Below are 10,912 nucleotides of genomic sequence, written 5' to 3'. Positions count from 1 at the left end.
ACATCCACATCATCAGCGKCCAGGGAACAGTGGGTTAAATGCCTTGTTCAGGGGAAGAGCAAGAGATTTTTACCTTGTCAGCTCGGGGATTCGATCCAGCAACCTTTCGGTTACTGGACCAACACTCCTCACCAGGCTACACTGGGAAATACACAAATGAGGCTTTAYCCATACAGTGTTAAAACAACAGCCCAAAACGAGTTACTGTAACACTATAGGTGTTCATWTCCTAACACTGAGGACGRGCAACAGTGTAAGTACTAAGCTAAGTGTTCATTTAACACTGAAAAGTTTGGATACGTATAGACCATGTTGATTCAACACTGAAGAATTTGCTATGCATTGAAAGTGTTACCACATACATTGCCAAAGCAAACATATAGAAATGTATCAAATCAATAATGACACAGATAGATAATAATGAAAACAACACTCACTGAGTTATACTATTAACAGGAAATACTGTTATAACGAAAGAGGACAATAATTAAATGACGATAAAGATCTCTCTCTCTCTCTCTCCCTCTCCCTCTCTCTCTCTCTCTCTCTCTCTTTCTCTCTTTCTCTCTCTCAAGCCAGCTCCTCCCCTTACCATGAGGGCTGGGTACCACAGTCTCTCATCTACCTTTGCCCGCGTGTGTTCGTTTATGGAGCACCGCACGTGCCCGCGCATCATTTTCTGACGCCACTAATCTGGAAGCTCTCTCCTTGGGCTCGTGGCATCGCCTGGTGCCCGCGTGCCAGAAGACTACTGTTTTCAACTCGGGATAAGACATTTAAGTCTATATCGACGATTATACTAACTTTTAAATGGTGTGTGAAAGTTATAGCATATCGACGTTTTTGGGGACTCGATGGCATCAGTCGGTTGCATCGTTTTACATTAGGATAACCGTATTTTGATTTAGTCCATTTTCTTCTCGAGAACGGTAAGTAGCCTTCACTCTAGGGTTCTCTGTATTGAATGTAGGCTAAGTTTAGCCTGCTGTTGTTTTTTTTCCAAAGCTACAGTGCAGCCTGTGCATGTGTTGTGAACTGCGTCAGTGTGTTGTTTGACAGGATGTGTGAGTGGGCACCGAGCTGCGCTGATAAAGGGGGTGAGGGGGAAACTGAGTTGATTTGCCTCAGTATGCTGATGGCTCAAGCTTCATCGTATTATAGGGATGGATGTGTGAAGTATTAGTGATTATATTGTTGAAGATGTTATCAGACATTCTAGTAGATGATGAGGGGTTCCTAAAGTTTTCATGAAATGTGGTGTGTAGCAGCGGTGTGTGCGCGTGAGATGCGCGACAGCGCGCGGTACGTACTGTAGYCCTATCCAACCGCTGAACAGTGAATATGAGCGAAGTACGCCCCCTTGCCGGTGAACGCCCAGTCCGGATGCGGTCCCCTGCTCTCCTGTCCATCACTCTGTCAATGCCAGTTAAAACACCCCGACMGAGTTTTCCCATTCATAGTTATAGAGTAAAGCAGAGGTTTTTTAAGCTAGGTTATTCCTTTGAACTCTAACTCAGTTTAACTGTCCCTCTTTCCAGGATAACGAGGAGGAAGACACTTCGACCATGGTTGTGTTTACACAGAATGACTGAAACGATATTTTCAAAGAGCAACCGACGCGAGGGACAACGCGAGGGACGAGTACATTTATGGATGGTCTTGGTAGGGCACATTGGAACTCTATTACTGTGTGAATAGCCTACAATTGACTTTTGCTTCCAGGACTCTACCTTTCGTTCTACCTTTGGGTCTGGGGGTTGTGGTTCTGTCTCTCTGGGATTGTAGTTTTGAGGGAGAGTGTGGTGGCATGTCTTGGATATAGACCTTGCTATGAGTCTGGCGTGGAAAATACCTCGTGGAAGGTGTGCAGCGTGCTACAGACTGGAAAGACTCGACATCGGCAACTGATAGGCTCCCCCCGTTTTTACCGAGCGTAATGCACCTGGCATGAAGACAGAGAATGGATATTATTTGGGAACTATTTATTATTCTTCACGCCAATTTCATCATCTGTGTATCAGGTAAGTTTTCAGTCATTGATATRGGCGGGTCCGGTGTGAGACYGACAAAAGGGCAGGTGCATGAGAACGCAGGGAGGAAAATTGGTAACGAAGTTGTAAAATGTTGAAATGAATGAAAACCTTGTAATGAATGATGTACGCCGCTGAAAGTCGGTTCASTTTATAGGCCAATTGATATAGAATTAATTGATAGGAAACATTTGAGAACGAAGACATTTACAGATCAGAATCTGCCTGAAACTCGGATCTCACTTAGTTGTGGATGTCACTGGGAACAGATGTAATAGGGTAGCCTATAAGATTGTACCCCAAATTATGTTCTTGCTGTATTTCATTATGTTCAGGATTGAATTATGCAAGTGTTATCAACTGATATCAATTATGTCAACTGAACGAATGATTACACGAGGAGAGAGGTCGTGTGAGAATGATTTCGTTGAATGGGAAACAATTCATCAATATTATAATTCATTCGACAGATTTCTTTAATAGGTTTAGACTCGGGGCTGAAGTTTTCTCAATTTTTGCGTCAGGTGAAATCGAGGTTTATTTCGTTAAATTGTGAATGCAAAGTTCGAGGAAAATATCCTAGAACAGTATTACCACTACTGTTGAACTCTTATGACGAGCCAGTTATCCAGTGCTGCACGTGCATGAATAACCACCGTACTGATACAGGTTTCAGTGGAGTGGGCTAAATGGGAACGCATGCACTGGTCATGGCGCGATGACTGTTCCAGGACTATTAGCCTACAGCTATTAGACTGTTCGTGTGAGTGGATAGGTGCTGCGTAGTAGATAGGAACAGTATTGACGTATCTTTATTATGTCAGGCTTGGAGCTCAAATATCAAATTAGTTCGAGTTCGATCGAATGGGGTAATACTTGTGCGCGTCGGTGAGAGCTGTTTGGGTTGAAGCGCCGCTGGGCTGTACCATCATGCGTACCCCCGTTGACTATTAAGTCAAATGCGTTAGTTAGATCCATCATCACTGCAATGCGAGTCCACCTGCCAACAATTTCTTATACCACTATTGGAGACGAATGTAATATTGTTTGCAGGGAATCTTTGCGTACAGTAGAGGCAAATAGACTAGACTACCCGCCTGCTCTGATATCAAACTCCGATGATACTCGTACAACCTAATATTGAAGCAGGTACCCGTCAAGGGCTGAGTGCTGTACCTGAGAGGCATGTGCCCAATCATTCCCTGTGACGACCAGGGGTGTGCGCAAAACTGCCCTCCTTCCCCTCCTCTCGCTCAGATCTGTGAGCGCATGTACTACGCACGACTGTCGTTTGGAATTTCCACATCTCCCTTCGAGCCTGACTGCAAATTATGATTATAGGCTAGTTATAAACGACCACTCACGCACGGCCCTCCCCTCCTTCCCCTTCCCCTGTTTCCCCAATTTTTTTTAGGAGGGATGTGTACAATAATTTGCTGCGCCTCTTGGGTCCGTAGTGAATGGACGTTATTACATTACACACGTTATTACAGACWTGCCAGTGTTGCTTTATGTATCAAATTGTAAAATATGTAGACTAGCTGCCAAACCGTATGCACATATAATCCCTCCCCCTCTTTCGCACAGGCCTGCTATTTCCATGGTAACTCAAGTTTGATACCAGCGGGAATGTGGTTGAGGAGAGTAGCCTACAGAATATTGTAGACTGGAAAGGTTACCTTTAAACATGCTCAGACTGCTCTTTTCCGCAAAAGGTCATTGAAGACACACCATGATGATCCGTTTAAAGACATGCTCTTGAACCTTGGCAACAAGTATTTTTTTAAACTTCCCACTTTGGGCTGGATGTGTCAATGTGTAGTTCATACATGCATAATCTATTTACAGAATTACTGTTTTACRTCAATTAGCCACAAAATCCCTAGTTTGAAAGCAACTGTTTTTGCTCGAGAGTACTACTTTCAGAACTACTGTTTAAAAGTATACAAAAGTACCAGAGAATGTCTTCAATTATGTAAAAGGTTAAAGGTTTGAAAAAGTACAGCATTACATGGCTTAATCTCCTAAAATGATACAATAGGCACAACAGAACGTAGCGCGTAAAAATCGTCTGTCCTCGGCTTGCAACACTCACTACTGGATTCCATACTGCCACAGGAAGCAACTTCATCAAAACAACTGTTCTTCAGGAGCTTCATGAAATGGGTTTCCATGGCTGAGCTGCCGCACACAAGCCTAAGATCACCATGCGCAATGCCAAGCATCAGCTGGCGTGGTGTAAAGCTTGCCGCCATTGGACTGAGGAGCAGTGGAAACGTGTTCTCAGGAGTGATGAATCACGCTTCACCATCTGACAGTCCGACGGACAAATCTGGGTTTGGAGGATGCCAGGAGAATGCTACCTACCTGCCCGAAAGCATAGTGCCAACTGTAAAGTTCGGTGGAGGATGAATAATGGTCTGGGGCTGTTTTTCACGGTTCGGGCTAGGCTCCTTAGTTCCAGTGAAGGGAAATCTTAACGCTACAGCATACAATGACATTCTAGACGATTCTGTGCCTCCAACGTTTTGGTAACAGTCTGCGGAAGGCCCTTTCCTGTTTTTCCATGACAATGCCCCCGTGCACACAATGAGGTCCATTGAAGAACTTGACTGGCCTGCACTGACCCTGACCTCTAACCCATCAAACACCTTTTGGATGAATTGGAACGCAGACTGCAACCCAGAATCAGTGCCCAACCTCACTAATGCTCTTGAGGCTGATTTGAAGCAAGTCCCTGCAGCAATGCAGTAATGTTACAATATTTAGTGGAAAGGCTTTCCAGAAGAGTGGAGGCTGTTATAGCAGCAAAGGGGGGACCAACTCCATATTAATTACCATGATTTTGGAATGAGATGTTCAACTAGTAGGTGTCCACATACTGTCCACATCTCTCTCTCTCTCTCTCTCTCTCTCTCTCTCTCTCTCTCTCTCTCTCTCTCTCTCTCTTACTCTCTTCTCTCTCTCTCTCTCTCTCTCTCTCTCTCTCTCTCTCTCTATCTCTCTCTCTCTCTCTCTCTCTCTCTCTCTCTCTCTCTCTCTCTCTCTCTCTCTCTCTCTCTCTCTCTCTCTCTCTCTCTCTCTCTCTCTCTCTCTCTCTCTCTCTCTCTCTCTCTCTCTCTCTCTCTCGGTCTCTCTCTCTCTCTCGTGCTCTCTCTCTCTATCTCTCTATCTCTGCGAGATGTAGGGATTTGGAGCTGGCTGGCTGACATTTACATTAACACCAGTTTGACTGAAGCATCACCTCCTAATATTGCACAGGTGTCTGGAATCAAACGGTTCTCCGCTCTTCTAATTCCCCCAGCCCCATCCATTCTTCCCTAAAAGGACTAGGCTTATATTGGCAGTTATTAGTCTCAAGGATGTTGTTAAAGGTTCCTCTATTATTCAATCCCCTTATAACAGACTGGGTCATGAACCCGGGTTGCTCACGCGACTCAAGGTTGCATTAGCCCACTGAGTTAAAGCCGTTTTCGCTGTGAGGTCTCATGCAAGCTTACTCGTTACATGATCGTAGTTTCCTGAAGCACATCTGTTACACGCTAACATTTAACATCATCCAAGCTTCCACTTGACGGAACTCCAAGTGTGAATGTTGCCATTTCCAATGCAATCCTTGACTTCTTTGTTTTCCTGCCTGTCTGAGTTTAACAGACACCAGATACAGTCCATCCATCATCAGTAGGCCTATAGCCTCTAACGGAGGGGGATAAACACACCCTTGGGTCAATACAGTGATCCAAGACATCCTCTGAATATAATACCTACATCAAAACATGTTAGATGGGTCACTGGCTTACTGTAGAAAATCTCTCTCTCCTGAGTCTGGATTGGAAAAGAATAGAGCATTACCCATGTGCACATGTATTCATCAAGTAATTACATGGGGGTCAAAGCAGACAATTATATGTGTTTGAAAACTCAGTAATGTTGGTAGTTAAGTCCGTTAACTCTGTGTAAGTAGAAATGTCCAACTTGGGCCTCCTAATTATTCCAGTCTCCCAATTGGTTTCTTTAACCCGTCTACCCTGCAACCCTGCTTACTTGAATAATGTGCTCTTAGTCAATGTACCTTGTAGATTGCTTGAAGCTCTAAATGGGAAAATTACAGACAATTGCTGACCACACAACCTGCACATTCACTATGTAATTGCATGGGGCAATGGGTCTGACAAACACAAAAGACTTCTAAAACAATCCATCTCTCTAAACCAAATTATTTCCATGTTCCATAAGGTTACAGTCTATATAACTTCAACAGATAAATACTATTTCATACCATCCCCCTGTACAGTAGTAGTAACTGCCTATCATACTCATATCCACGTTCCCCATGGTTGGAGAGGATAGAGAGGAACAGTTAAAACCCATTCACTTCAATTAAAACCCATTCACTTCAATTAGTTACTGACTGAGAACTGTGATATTAATGACAGTCGAATGCTGCTGTTTTACTACTCCGGCTAAAGAGCGTCTCATTCGTTTAGAGGAGAGGCATTTACTCTACCATTAAAAATCAGAGCAGGCAGCATTCATGCATTCTCCAGCACAGCGGCTAAAACGGCACTAATTCACCGGCTTTAATTCAAAAGTTCAACATGGGACCCCTTCACTTTCATGTTGGAGGCTCATTTGGGTGACTGCAGGAGGCCTAAATCTCTCTCGCTGGCTCTATCGCTTCCTCCCACTCCCTCCCTCTCTCTGAAGTAGGCACAATACCTTTGTGAAAGGTACATCTAATATTTTTATTAATTTGCATGATTTTATTCGTGTCTGTAGCCTGGTAGAATGTATTTAAGTGTTGTGAAAGCGGTTAAGCAAGTGTTTAATTTGTATTTTATGTCCCTGAAGCAATACTCTGTGTATTGCTTTCGTTTTTTTTTCTCCAAAGTGAGTTCATAAAATAATTACTGCGCTTGCTGCTTATTTATCGTGTTTGTTCTTCACTTCGCTGGAAAACAATTCTGTTTMTTTCTCACAGATTTCTGATTTCCTTACAAACCTATTCTATGAATATTACAGTGTTCCAGATGAACGTATCCATATATATCATTCCAACTGTCAACTATCTTCAACCACCTCAACTTCTCAAACAAAGACCAAAGAGAATAGACTACTAGACAATAAACCGTTAAAAAATAATAATACCCTTTTAACACACAGACTTGTTTTCCTCTGAGAGAACACAGGAACCGGAGTGTCCCTCAGTGTATCCAGTCATATGGGACTGAAGCGTCTCCATGCCGCTGAGGTCTGCAGTCATCCTGTCCTCCCTGACTGTGTGTCTCAAACTTACAGCCGTACGGGTCCCTACTCTTGTCCCTGTCCCTAACCGCCTCTGCCTGTCTGGACCGCATGGCCACTGTGTGTGTGTGTGTGTGTATGTGTGTGTGTGTGTGTGTGTGTGTGTGTGTGTGTGTGAGAGAGAGTGTGTTTTTTGGCATCGTGTGTGTGTGCCACTCAGATCACCCTCTCTGTCAAGTCTATCAGCCTGTCAGAATGACACGACCTCCACACAGCTGTAATTTACTAGAGGGAGCTGTTTGTTTGTGTATGTGACTGGAGCAGAGCGTGGTTTAACTGCCAAAACAGCACAGGGCCTCACCATGGTACCACATTGCAGGGTAGCATGAGTAATGCGTAAGCACATAAGCAAGCACTGATTGCCACCGTATAATAATTGCGAGCACACACACGCACACGCACAGACATACACATACATACACACACACACACACATACATACACACATACGGCACTCCCCACAGTGTCCCAGTTCGCCTCCACAGCCCTGTCAGGAACGCAAACTCTCCAGTCACTAATCTGATAATCCTGTGCAGATGTGTGTCCAGTAATGGGGATATAAGGCAGGGTGTACTTTACTGTCTGTGTGGGAGGGTGTGAGAGAGACAGAGCGATCCAGACAGTATTCAGCATACTGTAATATCCTCTTTCAATATCCTGATGCGGTTGTTTTTGTTTACCCTTTATCCTTTTTGTTTACACTTCTTCGGTGATAATTGGTGATCATGCCTGTAACACAAATACACAATTAGCACACTATGCAGTCTCTTGACACAACCAGGTGTGCACTGGCACTAAGCATTATATCACAATAATATAGGAAAGAGGAGCCAAATGCAGAATGCTACAGAGTACTTATTATTGCTCCCATCTGTCACATGCAATTTTGATAGCTTTTTGTACAAAGTACTCCAACCCACAAAATAAACCAAAAGAACGCTTCAACTACAATAACATTCTGAGTAACGGTTACAGATTTGTTTCTCTTCTTGCTATGACTTTGATATGTTGTTGTTTATGTACCTTAGTTGAATGCACTGACTGTCAGTCACTCTGGATAAGAGTGTCTGCTGAATGACCAAAATGTAAAAGTAAAAACAAACACTTGCAAAGCATGCTGGCTATTACTCGAATGAGCAGATCCAAATCAGAACGAATCATAGACGTCTAGGTTGTTTCACAAGTTTGAACATCACATGACAGTAGAGCACATTGGAGCACAGTATAGTACGGTACAGGGCAGTCACGTTTTATTCAGTAGAGTAGAGTACAGTGGAGTATAGTACGGTGCAGGACAGTAGAGATTAATTCAGCAGAGTACTCTAGATTACAGTACAGTAGAGTCTAATTCAGTAGAGTACTCTAGATTACAGTACAGTAGAGTCTAATTCAGTAGAGTACAGTACGGTACAGTACAGTAGAATTTAATTCAGTAGAGTACTATAGAGTACAGTACAGTACAGTTCAATTCAGTAGAGTACTGTAGAGTACAGTACAGTACAGTTTAATTCAGTAGAGTACTGTAGAGTACAGTACAGTACAGTTCAATTCAGTAGAGTACTGTAGAGTACAGTACACTACAGTTTAATTCAGTAGAGTACAGCACATTACAATACAGTACACAGTACAGTAAATACAAGTACAGTATAGTACAGTAGAGTTTAATTCAGTAGAGTACAGCAGAGTACAGTACAGTTTAGTTCAGTAGAGTTGAGTACATTAGAGTACTGTATTGTACTCTACTGTATTGTACTGTACTATACTCTACTTTTCTTTATTGTACTGTGTACTGTAATGTACTGTACTCTGCTGTGTTTTACTGTACTGTAACTGTGCTGTCCAAACTTGTGAAACATAGATGTCTATGATTGGTTAATCAAGGCTGGTCCGGACTGCACTTTTTTTTTTTTTGAAAAAATGAAGGCCATTGTAAAATGCTTAGTGGGAAGCATAAGCCTATACTCATTCACTATAGTACGTCCCACAAATCTAAAAGCAGGATCAGTGGAATTCTGGGGCTAGTATAAGGAGATTCCACTATATTGCTTAGGCTACCAGTCATGATGTTTCACGGTCGTGGCTGCCATCCCATTTTTTACACTTTTTATGGTCACTGAATGTCACATATATACATGTACCATCATTTGTTTCAGAATAGCAAAGCAGGTAGTACCTATGTGTAGAAAAACACCGTTTTTTAAAATTCTGCACATTTGATTGTTTTTGCTGTATTTTTGGAGTCAGTGAGTTTTCTCTTCAGATCCACTTTTGGATCCAGGTAGACCCATTAAGAAGTGCAGTCAATGTAGACCCATTAAGAAGTGCAATCCAGGTAGACCCATTAAGAAGTGCAATCCAGGTAGACCCATTAAGAAGTGTAATCCAGGTAGACCCATTAAGGAAGTGCAATCCAGGTAGACCCATTAAGAATTGCAATCCAGGTAGACCCACTGAAGAAAGTGTAATCCAGGTAGACCCATTAAGAGTGTAATCCAGGTAGACCAATGAAGTAGAAGTGATCCAGGTAGACCCATTAAGAAGTGTAATCCAGGTAGACCCATTAAGAAGTGAATCCAGGTATAGCCCCATTAAGAAGTGCTAATCCAGTAGAACCCTTAAGAAGTGTAATCCAGTGACCATTAGAAGTGTAATCCAGGTAGACCCGTTAAGAAGTGTAATCCAGGTAGACCCATTAAGAAGTGTAATCCAGGTAGACCCATTAAGAAGTGCAATCCAGGTAGACTCATTAAGAAGTGTAATCCAGGTAGACTAATTAAGAAGTGTAGATGTTCTGAATCTTGCCACTGGACTAGAAGTACCACCTTTGTGGTTTTCAAACCCAATCGTTACCACAATAGAGGAAATCAAAGACGTTCATTTTATCTCAATTGCTGATGGATGGAAGGACGCTAGCCTTTCCAAACCCTGTAAAAGTTCATCCTTTCTCTGCTAAGTGATGCAAAACAATAGAAAGAAAAAGTTTCTTTAATTTCTCTGTTAAAAACAGCAACACCTTTGATGGAGATGGAGAGATGTAGCTGATCCTCTATTTATCTCCTACAACCCTCACACTCAACTCTGGACCTCGAAGCCAGTTCCACTGCATTTTCTTTCATTCTTCCCCTTTAATCAGGGACTGATTTAGACCAGGGACACCAGGTGTGTGCAATTTATTATCAGGTAGAACAGGAAACCAGCAGGCTCTGAACCTCGTAGAGTAAGAGTTGAGTACCCCTGCCCTAGAGCTTTCTCTTCGGCGATACCGTATATTGATATGAACCCAATTTTTCATGTCGTCGGCCCTGTTTTTTAACCGGCGACCCAGTGGTTTCTGGCCCACCTCTTTATCCCGACTCGCTAATCTATAGGCTACCTGGCTAAACACTCCTGGCCCGCTATCTGTGCTGTAGCAAAGCGCCCAATTCCCAGCTAGCCCATCGTATAGAGAACAACCTGTCTGTGGAGGCAGCCAAGGAAGAGTGAGAAAGATTGAGCAGTGTTAGGAAGTTTCCCACGCGTAGCATATTGCTCGCTGCGTTTTGGTATAGGAAAGCAAATGCAGATGCTTTGGCTTGATT

Source organism: Salvelinus sp. IW2-2015, linkage group LG18 (assembly GCF_002910315.2).
Source record: "Salvelinus sp. IW2-2015 linkage group LG18, ASM291031v2, whole genome shotgun sequence".
NCBI lineage: Eukaryota > Metazoa > Chordata > Actinopteri > Salmoniformes > Salmonidae > Salvelinus > Salvelinus sp. IW2-2015.
The sequence above is the reverse complement of the archived record's forward strand: the minus strand, read 5'-3'. Positions refer to the sequence as shown.